This window comes from Dromiciops gliroides, chromosome 2, assembly GCF_019393635.1.
Source record: "Dromiciops gliroides isolate mDroGli1 chromosome 2, mDroGli1.pri, whole genome shotgun sequence".
Lineage (NCBI taxonomy): Eukaryota > Metazoa > Chordata > Mammalia > Microbiotheria > Microbiotheriidae > Dromiciops > Dromiciops gliroides.
This window is the reverse complement of record NC_057862.1, coordinates 527,922,411-527,940,869: the sequence shown is the minus strand read 5'-3', so window position 1 is coordinate 527,940,869 and position 18,459 is coordinate 527,922,411. Positions and strand designations below refer to the sequence as shown.

General features: G+C 37.0%; 1 pseudogene; it reads right to left on the bottom strand.

Moving 5' to 3' along the window:
• Nucleotides 1-3,057: 3,057 nt before the first annotated feature.
• LOC122739247 lies at nt 3,058-3,837 on the bottom strand (annotated as a pseudogene).
• Between the last annotated feature and the right edge of the window lie 14,622 nt (nt 3,838-18,459).

Genomic DNA, 18,459 nt, shown 5'->3' with positions numbered 1-18,459 from the left:
TATAATAGGCACTTAATAAATGCTTATTGGCTGGTTGATGACAATATATACACATGCACACTTGTGTATGTGTACACACAAAAAAGTTTGATGTAGAAATATTTTAAATACACCAGGAAAAAAAGTCTAAGGACAAAGGAAGAGGAAAGACAAGAGTTAAAGAGGGAGGATAAAGCCAGGAAGGGAATAGACACACTTCATCTAGAATGTGGGGATGATAAAGGAGAGATTAAAGGGAAAGTTTAAGAACCAGTTATCAGAGATTGGGTGCATCTTAAAAGGATAGAGAAATAGTAGCTAGCAACTTGAATTATAGATGACTATTGCTGATAACATTTCTTTTCTTTCCCTTTTCTTTACAGTAAAGTGGAGAGTGGGAAGCAGAGAGAAAGAACAGATCATAAGAGAAAATAATGGAGAGAAAACACAATTAGCCATAATCACCATGTAAGGTAATGTAAGAAATTGAAGTAGAATGTGTTCAGGTGAATTAAGAAAATCAGAAATGGCAATCATCTCAAACAAGGTAAAAGTATAGATAGACATGGGTTAGATGTAAGCAAGGAAAGTACTTTATTCTTAAATGCTTCATAGATAATGAAATAATGTCAATTGTGTGGGTGTCTTTGTTGTTCAGTTGTGTCAGTCATGCCCAACTCTTTGTGATTCCATTTGAGGTTTTCTTGTCAAAGATACTGGAGTGGTTTGCCATTTTCTTCTCTAGTTCATTGACAAATAAGGAAACTGAGGTAAACAGGGTCAAGTGACATGCCCAGGATCACATAGCTAGTAAGTGTCTGAGGTTAGATTTGAACTCAGGAACATGAGTCTTCCTGACTCTGGGCCTGGCACTATATCCACTGCACCACCTAGCTGCCCAAACTTGGACATGATATGTATGTGTGTACATTTGTGTGTGCATGTATATACTTCTATACATACATTTGAATGTCATAGTGTGTGGAACAAAATACCACCTACTCAGAATAAATACCTGGAGTTGGAGAGTTAAAAAAAATCTTTAATTTCTTTCTTGAGAAAGTGATGCATACCTGTGTATTGTGAATGTGTGCCTAAAAGTTCAGAAACAAAGTATTATATATGATCCGAATGCAATACCCCCTCCCACCTCTGTCTGACTGGTCATCAGAACTTACAATCTATACGTGACATCTAACCCAATCGGAGAACTGCACAATGTATAGTATACTCTGATCATGAGTGGACCATAAGCTCAAGCTGGGGGGTTGAGAGTTTAAGATTTATGGTATAGCCAGCATGTCCCTGAAGTTACACAGTGGCAGGGTGTAAGCTAGAAACTAAGAAAACAACAAAATATATGATGAGGATATGGTTCCTCTGAGAAAAACACATGATGTTGCCTCTCACAATAGCATCTAAGTCCTTACAGGAAAAACTAATCTAATTACAAGAAGAAATAAATTTATTTTTTTCAACCTATATAAATTGAATGGAAAGAAGTTTAGACTCTCCATAGAAGTGTAGAAAAGTTATATATGAGAGGTCTTTGTTAAATCGAAATTGAAAGAAGTATACTTATTTTTCAGCTTTGCATCATGCTTTTGGGAAAACTGTTCATTACTACACATGTAGAAAAGCAGAAATATTCAATACATCCATTTTGTAACCATAAGGCAATATAATTTTTTTTTGCTGGGCAGTGAGGGTTAAGTGACTTGCCCAGGGTCACACAGCTAGCAAGTATCAAGTGTCTGAGGCTGGATTTAAACTCAGGTCCTCCTGAATCGTAGGCTGGTGCTCTATCCACTGCACCACCTAGCTGCCCAAAGCAATACAAATTTGAATCAATAACACTCACTAAAAGAAAGTATTCATGTGGTCAAATAAATAAACAACATAATTTTAAATCATATGTGGTCAAATAATAAATTATGCATATTGTCTATTTTCTTTCTTTAATTATTTATTTAGTATTTTATTTTCCCCAATTACATGTAAAAACAATTTTAATATTCATTTTAAAATTTTTGAGTTCTAAATTTTCTCTCTTCCTCCCTCCCTCCCCTCTTCATTGAAAAGGAAAGCAATTGGACATATATAGTCATGCAAAACATATTTTCATTTTAGTCATGTTGCAAAAGAAAACATAGATCAAAAAAATAAGAAATAGAAAGTAAAAAATGTTTCAATATGTATTCAGCATTGGCCTTTTTTTTTCAAAGAAAATTACAACAAATGGATAAAAGACAAAACTTTTAATATGCAACCAAAACAGTAATTACTTAGAAATTATATCTATGAACATTTTCATCAGAAAACAAAGAACAGGTCAATATGTTGGTCATTGAACTAGAAAATCAATGCCTTTTTTTTTTCAAATAGGCACTTTCAGAAGCATGGAATCTCTTGAAAATTAAAGATGAAATAAAACAAAACTGAGAATCAAAAGACCATTGAATTGATAAATAATGCAAGGGGATGGCATTTTTTTGAAGAATAAAAATAATATAGGCAAACAGTTTAATTTTAAAATGAGTTGAAAATCAAATAAGGACAATTTACTACCTACAAAGGAGGATAATGGAAATGATAGAATAGATTTCTACAATTATATGCCAGCAAAACTGATCATTTATATGAAATGGACGAATATTTTTTTAAATACAGACACAAACACACCATACAAAGACACACACACACACACACACACACACACACACACACATATATATATATATATATATATACATACAAGTGACCAATTACTGTATCTATATATAAATTTACTAAGGAGTATAGTTATTTTATTAGTAGTACCACAGGCTATTATAATAACTCCTTCTTTTTTTGTTGTTGTTATTGGGAAATAAGGGTTAAGTGACTTGCCCAAGGTCACACAGCTAGGAAGTGTCAAGTATCTGAGGCCGGATTTGAACTCAGGTCCTCCTGACTCCAGGGCTGGTGCTCTATCCACTGCACCACCTAGCTGCCCCTACACTCCATACTTCTTTTTTTGTTTTGTTTTGTTTTGAAAAAGATTTTATTAAATATCTTTACAAAAGAGCTTTGGGCACACCATTCCAGATGTCAGAGTCCTGTTATGCAGTGGGCACCGGCTGGGGCATAACAGGTTGCTCTGCCTTCCCACTCTTCTGCTCTGAGATGGGAGAGGTAGGAAGAATCTCATCCTTGGGCTCTACGATGCTCACATGGTCAGGCAGGGGCTTCTTGGGGCCAATCTTGCCACTTGTGTCCCAGGGCAACATGATTTTGACTTAATTCCCAATACACCCATCTGAGGAGGATGTAGCACACAGCTGTATCGACATAGTAGTTGACGGGGTCTCCACTGTGGATCATCAGACCATCCACAAACTTCATGGACTTGGCCCTCTGGCCTCTGAGTTTACCAGACACCACAACTTCACATCCCTTTGCTCCACTCTCCATAATGAAGCGGAGGACATCATAGCAGGCTCTACGCACAGCAAGGCCTCCCAGGAGCTTGTAACACAGGGACTCAGCCTGAGCAATAGCACAGAGACCTCTGGTGGCCACCTTCTCAGCATACAGCTCTACACTGCCTTCGGGGAAGCCAAACCTCTTCTGCACTACAGCTGTCAGTTCACGAATCCGGCGACCCTTCTCTCCAAGGACATTCTGAGTCCTGGTAGCCAAGATGATGATTTCTGTCCTGGTTGGGGTAACTTGAACCTCCAGCCCAGAATAGCCATCCTCAGCCAGCTCCCTGGTGAGAAATTCATTCAGTTCAGCTTTAGAGATGCCATCAGCAACAAACTTCCTCTTCTTGGAGATCTGCACCGCCACCTTGCACTGACAGGAAAAGCACTCCATACTTCTTAATAAAGAAAGCCAAGAATGTGAATGTTTCACAAAGTTTAATGAGATGTTCAATTTTGTACTGGATAATTTTCACACACATACACACATGAAAGAGAGAGAGAGAGAAATAGAGACATATGTAGAGAATATAAATATTCATATATTGTTCATATGCTTATTAATATGTACATACAAGTATGTAGTATACATGTGGGTATATAGGGAAATTATCTAGCACTATTTGCTTGTGTGTTCATATATACATGAATACATTTATATATAATACATATATGTATGTATAAAACATAGATTGTCAAAATAATAAAAGTATAATTCTCAGTCTCTTCCCATCTCCATCCCTTCCCCATGCTGCCCTCATTTACCATCCCATTCCATCTCCCAGTGCTGTTGACTGCCTTTGTACCACATTTTACCATGTCTTTGCCTTTCTAGGAAGGAATACTGATGTAAAAATGACAAAAAGGAAGGAAACAATTATCAATGAAACACTAAAAATATAAAGAAGAGAGTATAAAGAATTTCAGAAGAGGAAATGAAAGATTTATAATATTCTATGTTATATTTAATATATATATATGTTTAAAATAAAATTCCCTTTTTGAATTATGTCAAATGTTCACACTTGATAAGGTTTGATGTCTTCATAATAAAAAAAAAGAAAAACATTTTTTAAAGTAAAGGGAAGACCAAAATGGCAGAGAGAAGCCCGCAAGTTGCCTGAGCTCTCCTTCCGTTCCCTTAAAAAGAACATTAAATCAAGCCTCTAAATGGATTATGAAAGCAGAGAGCCTACAAAAAGACAGAGAGATACAATCTTCCTACCTGAGATAATTTAGAAGACTTCATTAAAGGTCAGTCTCACTCAGGGAAAAGGGGTGAGCAGCGCAACTCAGTACAGCACAGCCTGGAGGGGATCAGGGCAAGTCAGCAGGAAGATCTAGGCCACAGCTAAGCAACTGAGGCCCCTTGATTCTGGCTTAGCAAGATGTTGGTGCAGCAGGCCAATGGTGAGATCCACCAGCACCAGCTGAGAGGGTAGGTTGCCAGCTAGAAGGCCACCTACAGGACAGGCACGACCAGGCTTGGCCATCTCAGCATGCCTGGAGTAAGCATAGGGAACAAGCCCAGGGCAGTGAGTAATCCACAAACCATAGAGGCCTCAGAGTAGAAAGCCAGTGACACAGCCCCTATCTCCCAGCACAAGAATCTTGAAACACTGACCCTGGTGCCCCAGGAGCAGACATCAAATTTAAAAATACCTCCTTGGAAAGACAACTGACCTGGAAAATAGATCCAGGAGAGATAATTTGAGAATTATTAGATTGCCTTAAAGCCATGATCAGAAAAAGAGTCTAGACACTATATTCCAGGAAAATATCAAGAAGAATTGCCCTGATATCATAGAATAGGAGGATAAAATGGTCATTGAAAGAATCCACTTATCACCTCCTGAAAAGAGACCCCAAAAGGAAAACTCCAAGGAATATTGTAGCCAAATTCCAGAATTATCAGATGAAGGAGAAAATACTCCAAGCAGCTAGAAAGAAGCAATTTAAATATCATGGAGCCACAGTCAGATTGCACAGGAACTAGCAGCTTCAACATTAAAGGATCATGAGGGAGACAGCTAGGTGGCTCAGTGGATAGAGCACTGTCCCTGGATTCAGGCATACCTAAGTTCAAATCCAGCCTCAGACACTTGACACTTATTAGCCGTGTGACCCTGGGCAAGTCACTTAACTCCAATTGCCTGACCCCCAAAAAAAAAAGAGGGGGATCATGAGGCTTAGAGTATGATATTCTGGATGGCAAAGGAGCTTGGATTGCAAACCAAGAATCTATTACCCAACAAAACTGATCATTCACTTTCAGGGGAAAAGATGGGCATTCAATAAAATAGGAGACTTTCAAGGTTTCCTGATGAAAAGACCAGAACTGAATAGAAAATTCAATCTTAACATACAAGATTCAAGAGATGTTTAAAAAGGCAAATGGGGGAGGACTCGCAAAGTTATTCAACAAGGTTAAAAAGTTTACATCCCTAAACCAGAAAATAATACTTATAACTTTTGAGAACTGTATCTCTCTTTGGGCAGACAGAAGATTTATACACAGAGGGTATAAATATAAATTGCCTTGGATGTGATGATATAAAGACAATTAAGAGGTTAAAAAAAGGAGTTTATGGGGAGATGAGGAAAGGGGAGGTGAAATGGGGTGAATTACATCATATGAATAGGTGCAAAAAACAATAGAGGAAATGAAAGGAGGGGTGAATATTGTTTTAAACTTTAGTCTCGCTAGATTTGATTCAAAGATGGAATAACATATATGTTCATTTGGAGAATGAAACAGCTTATTCTTTTTATATTTTTTTATAATTTTATTTCTTAGCTCAGCTTATTCTTTTTTTTTTTTTTTAGTGAGGCAATTGGGGTTAAGTGACTTGCCCAGGGTCACACAGCTAGTGAGTGTTAAGTATCTGGGGCCAGATTTGAACTCAGGTACTCCTGACTCCAGGGCCGGTGCTCTATCCACTGTGCCACCTAGCTTCCCCTCAGCTTATTCTTGAGGGAAGTAAAAGGGTAAGGGGAAAAGGGGGGACTGATAGAAGGGAGAGCAGAAGCAGGGGAGAAAAGGGTAAAGAAAAGGGAGGGGAACTGATAAAAAAGGGGGCAGATTGGGGAGGAGTAGTAAGAAGCAAAACATTGGTGAGGAGGAATTGGGTGAAAGAAGCGGGGAAGTACAAAGGGGGTAAATAGAATGGAGGGAAATAATTAGTAATAATAACCGTGAATTTGAAAGGGATGAACTCTGCCATAAAACAGAAGCGAATAGAAGAGTGGATTAAAAACCAGAATCCTACAATATACTGTTTACAAGAAACACATTTGAAGCTTGGAGTAGACTATATTATGCATCAACTAAAGTAAAAAGCAGGGGTAGCAATCCTTATCTCAGACAAAGCAAACACAAAAATAGATTTAATTAAAAGAGATAAGGTAGGAAACTACATCATGCTAAAAGGTACTATAGATAATGAAGTAATATCAATAATAAACATGTATTCACCAAGTGGTATAGGATCCAAATCCTTAGAGGAAAAGTTAAAGGAGCTACAAGAGGAAATAGACAGCAAAACTATACTAGTGGGATAGAACACCGGCCCTGGAGTCAGGAGTACCTGAGTTCAAATCCGGCCTCAGACACTTAACACTTACTAGCTGTGTGACCCTAGGCAAGTCACTTAACCCCAATTGCCTCACTAAAAAAAAAACAAAAAAAAACTATACTAGTGGGGGATCTGAATCTTCCCCTCTCAGAATTAGATAAATCAAGCCACAAAATAAATAACAAAGAAGTTAAAGAGGTGAATAGAATATTAGAAAAGTTAGATATGATCGATAATCTGGAGAAAACTGAATGGGGATAGAAAGGAATATACCTTCTTCTCAGCAGTACATGGCACATACTCAAAAATTGACCATTAGGGCACAAAAACTTCATAGTCAAATATAGAAAGGCAGAAATAGTAAATGCATCCTTCTCAGATCATAATGCAATAAAAATTACATGTAATAAAGAGCCATGGAAAGGTAGACTGGAAATTATTTGGAAAGTAAATAATCTCTTTTTAAAGAATGAATGGGTCAAACAAAAAATCATAGAGACAACCAATAACTTCATCCAGCAGAATGACAATAAGGAGACAACATACCAACATCTATGGGATGCAGCCAAAGAAATGCTTAAAGGAAATTTTTTTATCTCTAAATGCTTATATCAATAAAAAAAGAGAAAGAGGAGATCAATGAATTGGGCATGCAACTTAAAAAGCTAGAAAAAGAACAAATGAAAAATCTCCAATTACAGGGGCAGCTAGGTGGCACAGTGGATACAGCATCAGCCCTGGAGTCAGGAGGACCTGAGTTCAAATCTGGTCTCAGACACTTAACACTTACTAGCTGTGTGACCCTGGGCAAGTCACAACTCCAATTGCCTCACCAAAAAAAAAAATCCCCAATTAAATACTAAATTAGAAATCCTGAAAATTAATAGAGAAATTAATAAAATTGAAAGCAAGAAAACTATAGAATTAATCAATAAAACTAAGCACTGCTTTTATGAAAAAAAGCAATAAAATAGATAAACCATTGGTTAATTTGATTAAAAAAAGAAAGAAGAAAACCAAATTACCAGTATCAAAAATGAAAGGGGTGATTTCACCACCAATGAAATGGAAATTAAAGCAATAATTAGGAACTATTTTGACCAATTGTATTCCAATAAATTTGACAACCTAAATAAAATGGATAAATATTTACAAAAATACAAATTGCCCAGGTCAACTGAAGAGGGAATAAAATCCTTAAATAAACCCATATTAGAAAAAGAAATGAGCAAGAAGATTGTAGCAAGTGATCACCAGGATAATACACTATGACAAGTTGGATTTATACCAGGAAAGCAGGGCTGGTTCAACACTAGGAAAACTATCAACATATATAACCACATCAGTAAGAAAACTAACCAAAGCTTTATGATTATCTCAATAGATGCAGAGAAAGCTTTTGACTACAGCACCCATTCCTAATAAAATACTAGAAAGCTTAGGAATAGATGGAGCTTTCCTTAAAATAATAAGCAGTATCTACCTAAAACCATCAGCAAGCATTATATGTAATGGAAACAAGTTAGAGGCCTTCCCAATAAGATCAGGAATGAAACAGGGATGTCCGTTATTATCTCTATTATTTAATATTGTACTAGAAATGTTAGCTTTAGCAATCAGAGAAGAAAAAGGAATTAAAGGAATTAGAATAGGCAAGGAGGAAACAAAAATAATACTCTTTGCAGATGATATGATGATATACATAGAGAAAGCTAGAGAATCAAGTCAAAAATTACTTGAAATAATTAACAACTTTAGAAAAGTAGCAGGATAAAAAATAAATCCACATAAATCATCAGCATTTCCATACATTACCAACAAAATCTAGCAGCAAGACATAAAAAGAGAAATTCTATTTAAAGTAATGGTAGACAATATAAAATATTTGGGAGTCTACTTGCCAAGACAAACCCAGGAACTCTATGAACACAATTACAAAACACTTTTCATACAAATCAAATCAGATCTAAATAATTGGAAAAATATGAATTGCTCCTGGATAGGCTGAGGTAATTTAATAAAAAATGAAAATTCTACCTAAATTAATTTACCTGTTCAGTGTTATACCAATCACAATATCTAAAAATTATTTTATAGAGCTAGACAAAATAATAACAAAATTCATCTGGAAAAACAAAAGGTCAAGAATATCAAGGGAACTAATGAAAAAAAAAATGCACAGGAAGGTGGACTAGCTATACCAAATCTGAAGCTTTATTATAAAGTGACAGTCACCAAAACTCTTTGGTACTGGCTAAGAAATAGTGTGGAGAATCAATGGAATAGGTTAGGGACAGGAGACAGAGCTGTAAATTACTTTAGTAATGTACCGTTTGACAAACCCAAAGACTCTAGCTTCTGGGATAGGAACTCAGTTTTTGACAAAAACTGCTGGGAAAACTGGAAGATAGTGGGTCAGAAACTAGGCACAGACCAATATCTACACCTTATACTTAAATAAGGTCAAAATGGGTACATGATTTAGACATAAAAGGTGATACCACAGGTAAATTAGAAGAGGAAGGAATAGTTTACCTCTCAGATCTTTGGAAAGGAGAACAGTTTATGACCAAACAAGAGATAGAGGATATTAGGAAATGCAAAATGAATGATTTTGATTACATTAAATTAAAAAGTTTTGTACAAACAGAAGCAATGCATCCAAAATTAGAAGGGAGACAGAAAGCTGGGAAACAATTTTTATGGACAGTACTTCTGAGAAAGGCCTCATTTCTAGAATATATAGGGAACTAAATAAAATTTATAAGAATCCAAGTCATTCCCCAATTGAAAAATGGTCAAAGGATATGAACAAGCAGTTTTCTAATGAAGAAATCAAAGCTATCTATTGCCATATGAAAAATGCTCTAAATCACTATTAGTTAGAGGACTGCAAATTAAAAGAACTCTGAGGTACCATCTGACACCTATCAGATTGGCTAATATGACAAAAAAGGAAAATAATAAATGTTGGTGGAGTTGTGGATAAATTGGAACACTAATGCATTGTTGGTAGTGCTGTGAACTGATCCAAGCATTCTGGAGAGCAATTTGGAACTATGCCGAAAGGGCTATAAAGCTGTGGATCCCTTTGATCCAGCAATACTACTATTAGGTCTTTTTCCCAAAGAGATCATAAAAAAGGGAAAAGGACACACATGTTCAAAAATATTTATAGCTGCTCTTTTTGGGGGGCAAAGAATTGTAAATTGAGGGGTTTCCCATCAACTGAGGAATGGCTGAACAAGTTGTAGTATATGAATATAATGGAATACTATTGTGCTATAAGAAATGATGAGCAGGTGGATTTCAGAGAAATCTGGAAAGACTTGCATGAACTGGTGATGAGTGAGATGAGCAGAACCAGGAGAACATTGTACAAAGTTTCAACAACATTATGTGTTGATCAACTGTGATAGATTTGATTCTTCTCATTAATACACTGGTCCAAGATAGTTCCAAGGGACACATGATGGAAAATGTTCTCCAATTCCAGAAAAGAAAAAAAAAAGAACTGTGAAATCTAGATGCAGATTGAACCATACTATTCCTGTTCTTTTGTTGTTGTTGTTGTTTTTCTTTTTTGTAGGTTTTCCCTTTTGCTCTGATTCTTCTCTCATAACATGACTAATGCAGAAATATGTTTAATGTGATTATACATATATGACCTATATCAGATTACTTGCTGTCTTGGAGAGGGGAGAGGGAGGGGAGAAAGAGAGAGAAAAAAAAATTTGAAACTAGAAATCTTATAAAAACAAAACGAATGTTAAAAACTATCCCTAAATGTAACTGGAAAATAATAAAATATTTATATGGATAAAAAACAACTGATGTTTTTAATTTTTTCTTTTCTTTCTTTTTTTTTTTTTTTTTGCAGGGCAATGAGGGTTAGTGACTTGCCCAGGATCACACAGCTAGTAAGAGTCAAGTGTCTGAGCCTGGATTTGAATTCAGCTCCTCCTGAATCCAGGGCCAGCGCTTTATCCACTGTGCCACCTAGTTGCCCCCAACTGATGTTTTAAATAAAATTATGCCTACTGCACAGAAAAAAATAAAGTGAAAACATTTGAAAGATGGTTTATATGTAGATTAATTAAATCAAGGCTAGTACCTGGATAAGGTGGAAGAAATGAAGAGAAATTCAGCTACAACTCTGATATTTTGACCTGGGTTACTGGAAAGATGACAATGTTAGCAACAGACAAGGATAAGTCTTGTGAAGTACTAAATTTAAGTGGTAGAAATGTTGAGTTCAATTTTGCATATGTTTGAGATGCTGGTGGAACATTCAGGTAGAAGTGTCCAGGAAGCAGTTATAAATAGATACATGACTAGAATTCAGGGTAGTGATTAAGCTAGTTTCATAGATAAAGGAGGCATTTGCTAAAATTGATAGTTTAACTTATTGAAGTAAATTAAATCATTAAAGGAGATAATGTAGACAGAGGTAAAAACAGGCCTCAAGATTGTGAGAAATGATTATTAATGACTCCTATAAAGGGGAACTTCAGATTCCCCTTTTTGTTACATGCTGTCAGCCAGAGTCTCTGTCCCCCTCAGGACTGACCCAGATAGGAACAAGCATTCTGGCTCAGTCTGGGTGGGGTCCAAATTCTTTAGATTGATAACTATATAGAGATATATTGTTCCAAATCAAGGAAACTCTCAGTCTTTCTGACATGATATAATCCACCTTTAATTATCTGTATCAATTAGATCTGATTGATGTATAATGACTCTCCACTTATCAAAAAGGGGTAAAAACCTGAAAAAGTAGCCACATGGCCTCTTTAGACCATGAGAGGCTAGGGAGCTGCTGTGTCAACTCCTTTCCAATAGAGATTGATAAGTTGATAATTAGCTTGCCCAAAACTCGTGCTTCTTGTAATTATTTTAACCATCACAAGGCAGAACTTGAGGGCCCCTTAAATTTAATGGATAAGAAATTAATAATAAATCTGTAAGGAATATTGGGAAAAAGAAATCGGAGAAAAAGGAGAACTAGGAGAAACCTGTGTCACAGAAGCCAATGAAAGAGAAAATGTTTGGGGGAAATGGTGGTCAGTAGTGCCATAAGATCCAGAAATGCTACAAAATATATAGACTGGAAAAAGACTGTTGGATTTAACAATTATTAGATTGTTGATAGCCTTGAAAACAAGAGTTTCATTAGAACAACCAGAAGCCAGATTTCAAGGGTTTAAAGAGAGAATAAGTTGTGAGGAAATGGAGGTAATAAGTGAGAAGATATATATAGAATGATAGTTTGAGTATATGGAAGAGTTAAACAAAGGGTGTTGTTCTTGTATTATGTTTTGAAGATGGGGGATTCCTCAGCATGTTTCTAATAAATTGAAAGGATTCCATAAATAGGGATATATTAAAGATGAAAAAAGGAATGCATCAAGTCCCTGAAGGAGATAAGAGTCAATAGGATGATGGACGCTGTTCTTTCCTAGGCTAGAGACCTCATTCTCTGATTAGAACAAAGGACAAAAACACTGACAAAGTCATAAAAGGCCTTAAGGTGCAATAAGGAAGATGAGGGAATTTATGAGGACTGGCCCCAGTTTTGAAATAATATAAGAGAAAGTAAAGGACAATGTTGGAAGGCTTAGCAGGGAAAAATGAAGGTCCAGAGTGAGGTGTGTGCTAAAAGACAGTCAGAGATAAATTAAAGGATCACCCCGTAGCAAAGAATATCTCATTGAGGTTAGACAACAAGAATTTGTAGTGGAACCATTCAGTGTTATTTTGTAGCTTTCTCTAGCAGGATTCAGCACTTTAGAGAACAGGAACAGAAACAGCATATGGTGGGAGTGGCCCAGTGACGAAGATTGGCAAGGCATGGATGGCACAAGGGCAAGGGAGATCTTTCATGCAATCTAACCTATAAACAGTTGCCAAAATGATTTTCCCTTAAATACAAATCTAAGCACATCTCTACCCTATTCAATCAACTCCAGCGACTTCTTATTGCTTCTATGATAAAATTAAATTCTTCCGTTTAGCCTATAAAGCCCTTCAAAACCTCATCCAACCTATCTTTCTACATGTGTTGAACACCATTTCCCCTCCATCACTGTGTAATCCAACCAAACTACCCTTCTCCCTATTCCTCGTGTGACACTCCATCTCCCATGCCTATGTCTTTGCATTGGCCATCCTCCATGTTTTGAATGGCTTCAGTCACCCTCCTCCCCTCTGCCTCATAGAATTCCACTCTGAAACATCTTGAGCACATCCTTCTACATGAAGTGTCTCCTGATTCCCCCAACTGCCATGGAGTTTTCTGCAAGTGGTTATCACCTAGAAAGAACACCTCAACATTTAACAAGGGGATGATAGGGTGAATTGTCATAGTGAATATTGTATGGTCAAGGAGAATTCCAGAGGGCAGAGAAATCTTTTTCTCCCCACAATACTTTCCATTAGCTGTCCTGAACTTGAAGGACATGTTTCCTTTATCATAATTTCCTCTTATAGGATCCTAGATTTAAAGCTAGAAGGAATTTTAAATGTCATCAATTCTAAACCTATAATTTTCCAGATAGAGAACTGATAACAAAAGAGGTTAAGTGATTTGCCTATCATATATATATATATATATATATATATATATATATATATATATATATATATATATACACACACATACACATGTGTGTGTGTGTGTGTGTGTGTGTGTATAGCGGGGGGCCAAATTTAATATATGAAGAGTTAATTGGGTGGCTCACCTAAATATTGGGGTCCCAGAGATAAAATGAGCCTTACAGTCTCAGTTCCTCATATGAATCAGATTTTATTAAGGAGAATAAAATAAACAGCAAATGTGAAATTAATAAAATCAAAGACAAGGAAATAGGGGAGAAGAAATGCAGATAATTCTCCTAGCTCTAACCTTAGTCTATACAATCCCCAACTTGCTTCCAGTTAAGATAATTCAAAAGAAAGCAGGGCTTTTATGTTAACTCACCACCTGGGATGTCTGCTCTAGCTGCTTACAACCACCAGAAGGGAAGAAGAGAGAGAGAAAAAGAGAGAGCTCAGGAAGAGCCTCAGACTCCCCTCAGCGAGCATCCAATTTTCCTCCCCCAAAAGGGGAAGTCCTTCAAAAACTGCCTATGGAGAGAGGTTTCTCCATCTGACCTCAGTAACATACGTAACTTCAGGGCGGGCCAGGTGTGACCTCTCCCAAATGAGTCAGGCAAATTCTAATAATTTTACCACATCCCCCCCCAACTTTGTTTCTTCAAGGAACACGGAGTGTTTCCTTGATGAAACAGTCAAAAATAAGAGAATATAATACCCTATGCTAACAAACAATATGTTAATAACAATATAGAAAGGGGAGAAAAGGGGAAGTTTATCCAGAGGGGCGGTCCCTCATGAACCAGCACTTTGACACTTCCTGCAGAATATATATGATTGCCCTCATCTGAGGTAGAATTTGATCCCCTATCTTCCTGACTTCAAGTTCAGCATTCTATCCAGACACCATGCTGATTCTCCATCAGAGTTGCCTTGAGATGTGTAAGTTCATTTTCAAATGCACCTGAAGGGAGCTACAGCTATCTCACTTTAGTCTTCCTATGCCTGGCTGGGGTCAGTGCCCATTCAATCTCATCAATCATTATTTCTTTGGAATTCTCACTATATTAGAGAATTTACAACCTTTTTTCTTCTCTCTAATATGTACTTCATGACAACTTTCCCAGGTGGGATAGGCAAATGAGAATGATTTGTTCCAACAGGCCATGAAGGTGACTGAAGCAGGAATGCTTAGAGTTTGGTCAAGCATCAAAGATGATAAGGTCATCCACTATGTTCTGGTCCATCACCAATCATCCAGATTTTTCTCCTGCCATTGCACTTTGATGACCCTGGAAGAGAGAGTGAGGCTTTGGGCATCTCTGCTTCACTTAAATCCAGTTCACATGCAAGTCAAAACTTCACCTATTATGTCATTGTTCCTCTTCTAAAATGAAAGATGAACAACATAAGAACAAAAGTGATTCTTTCCTAAGTCTTATAGTGCTTAAACACAAGTCTAAGGTAGCTACAAGCTTTCTCTGTTGCCACCAGCTTTTCTAGATAGAGTGTTTTTACCAAATCATAAAATCCATCATTAGAACCATTCCCAAAGTGAGTTGAGTTTGGTAAGCCTTGCTAGAACTTGTGCTCTACAGTCACAGTCCTTGGAAATCAAGAGTTACCACCAAGCAAGCCATGAGTAGATATCAGAGAACTTTAATGAAGATCACCTCAACATTAGTGCTCTGTAAAAAAGCTATCACCATTTCTCAGTATTACTGTGCCTAAGCATGGTACCTTTTTATGCAATGTGAAGTTGGCAATATGCTTCCATGTTTTAGAAAGAATGCATTTCAATAAATCAATTAGCGAGAATTTCTTCTTAAAAACTTACTACATACAGGCATTGTGCTAAGCTCAGGAGACAGACAAAAACAGTGCCTTTGTTCAGCATAATTGGTAAATAAATAGATCCACCTATGATACACACATAATATAAAGAAACCAACATCAGAGGAGAGGCCCAAATGGCTAGGGAGACAAGGACATATCTACTGGAGAAGGGAGCATTTGAATTGAGTCCTGAAAGAATCAAGTATGTCAAGAGGCTGATGATGAGGAGACTGAGCATTCCAGGCATGGGATAGCCTGTGCAAAGAAACAGAGTACAGAGAGGGAGGATGGTGTTTGAGCAACAGCAACCAGACCAGTTTATTAGCTCATAGATTGAATTAAGGGTAGCAAATCCTCAGAGACTAGAAATTTAGGAAGGCTTGGAATTGTGAAGAGCTTGACATACCAAAAGGGATTTTATATTGATTCTGGATTCAATAAAGTGTCACTGGATTCTATTGAGAAAAGGGGTTACATGGCTAGGCCTATGTTTTAGGAAGATCACTGGCAGCTATTTGTAGGATGTTGGAGTGAGGAAAAACTCAAAGAGATACTAATCAAAAGTCCATTGCAGTTGACCAAACAAGAAGTGAAGAGACTCTGAACTAAGGTAGTATTTGTGTGAGCAGAGAATAGGGTGTGTAAGAGAGATCCTGTAGAAACAGAAAGAGCACCACTTGTCAACTGACTGCATGTGTGAGTAGTTGAGGACAATGTTGAGAATGTGGAGCTGGGTAACTAAGAGGATGGTGTTGTTAAGGGCTAAAATTCTAGCTAGTCTGTCTAAAATATCCAATGAGTGGTCGCCAATAAATTATAAGCTTTAGCAAGAGTTAGACTTTTAAGCATTTATTAAGGAGAATAAGAATTTTGGTAAAGAGAGAGAAAGGCCTAGATTCCTATCTATTAAAGGGAGAGCACATTTCTAGCTCCGCTCTCCACCAGAGTCCAAAGGAAAGAGAACAAGATTGAGCGCCAGTCTCTTCCTCCTCCCACTCGCCCGCGTCACTTCCTTTTCCCAAAGAAAAGACTCCTGGTCTTGCCCTCAAAGACCTTCACTTCATGGGTGGAACTCTTCTACAGTAAGTCTCCAGCAGGTGGCGTCATTCCAATCGTTACAGTGTTGTTTTCAACAGTAATAGAGAAGTTCAAAAGAGAGAAAGGGTTGGCAGGGGAAGGATGCATTCTGTTTTAGATGTGTTATGTTTGAGGTGCCTAAAGGAAATCTACTTCAAAATACCCAATTGGCTATTGAAAATGAAGAACCATAGTTCAGGGAGTGTGAGTCTCAGATGATGGGTAACCAATAGTCAGACCTTAGAGTTACAATGTGTCGAGGGCAGAGCCAGGGGAGCAGATATTTTATGGAAAGGGAGTGGAATGGATAACACCAAAGGCAAACAGCATGGAGAACTTACCTGATCCTACCTCCTCCCAGTTGTTAGTACTCTTTCCAATAAAATTAACAAAAAACAAAACAACAAAATGACCTCCACCCACCCCAGATGTTTTTTATATGGTTTGAATTTACCTTATATGTGTACATAGGGGCAGCTGGGTAGTGCAGTAGATAGAGCACCAGGCCTGGAGTCAGGAAGAGTCATCTTTCAGAGTTCAAATCTGGTCTTAGACACTTACCAGCTGTGTGACCTTATATAAGTTACTTCAACCTGTTTGCCTCAGTTTCCTCATTGGTAAAATGAGTTGGAGAAGGAAATGGCAAAGCACTCCACTATTTTTCCTGTGAAAACCTCAAATGGGGTCCCAAAGAGTTGGACATGACTTAAAAACAACTCAACAGAAACAAAATATCTGAACATATTTTTACCTTTAGGATAATATATCCCTGATGGCAAGGATTATTTCATTTTTCTCTTATTTTCCCAGGCCTTAGCACAGTGCCTAGAACATAATAGGTACTTAATTAATATGAATTAAATTCATTTGAACTAGCAATTTGACAGTTGGGACTGCCTTTGGTAAGGACCCTGAGTCATGCAATTTAGGACCATGTGTCTTCTATTATGGCAAATAGTTACACGGGGATACAGTGTTGGGCCTGCAAACAGGGAGATCTGAGTTCAAATCCAGCCTCACATACTTACTAGCTGTGTGACTCTGTACAGATCACATAACCTCTCTTAGCTTCAGTTTCTTCAACTATAAAATGAGGATAATAGTAGCACCTACCTCCCAAGATTGTTGTGAGGATCAAATAAGATAATATTTATAAAAGTGCTTAGCACAGTGGCTGGCACATAATAGATACTATATAAATGCTTATTCCATTCCTCTCCCCACCTCCAGCTGATACCTGTTCTATTACTTCACAGAGATCTATACTCTAATAAAATATTACAGTTCTAAAGGTTTCAAATAGTAAGAAATTACTGACTTGTGAGCTCTAAAGTCTTAATTTGTATTCTAATAATTTTTTTTTCAGTTATGGAAAAGGATGATTGAGGAAGAAGGGAAGTTCATGAAGATATTTTCCTTTTCTCATTAGGTATATTAATTGTAATCTGCCTCAGACATTACTATTATAACTATTACATCTAAAACTTTCTCCATTTATACACTTCTTTGTTCCCTAGTCTCCTTTCCCTGATGTTTCCTATACAAACCCAATAATTTCTCAATAATTCCTATTCAGGAATGTGTGTGTGTGTGTGTGTGTGTGTGTGTTTATTGTCAAAGTTAGGAAAAACAAACAAAAACAAAAACAAACACTAATCTGCCCATGTGAAGTATTTTCTTTCCTCAGTAATGCTAAAGTCTGGGATATTCTATGATTCTTCTTCTACTATGACCAGGAAGTACTTTGGAGAATCATTGAAGAGCTAGAAGACAGGTTATCAATTACCCAACTTAGTATGTTCACTCACTTGACCAGAATAAAATATTTATGAAAATTACAAACCAGATCTTCTTAAGAATCGCCTCTCTCCACAGGGAAAATAGATTTTGATTTGAGAATATATAATTTAAGGCACTTAACTCACTCTTCACTC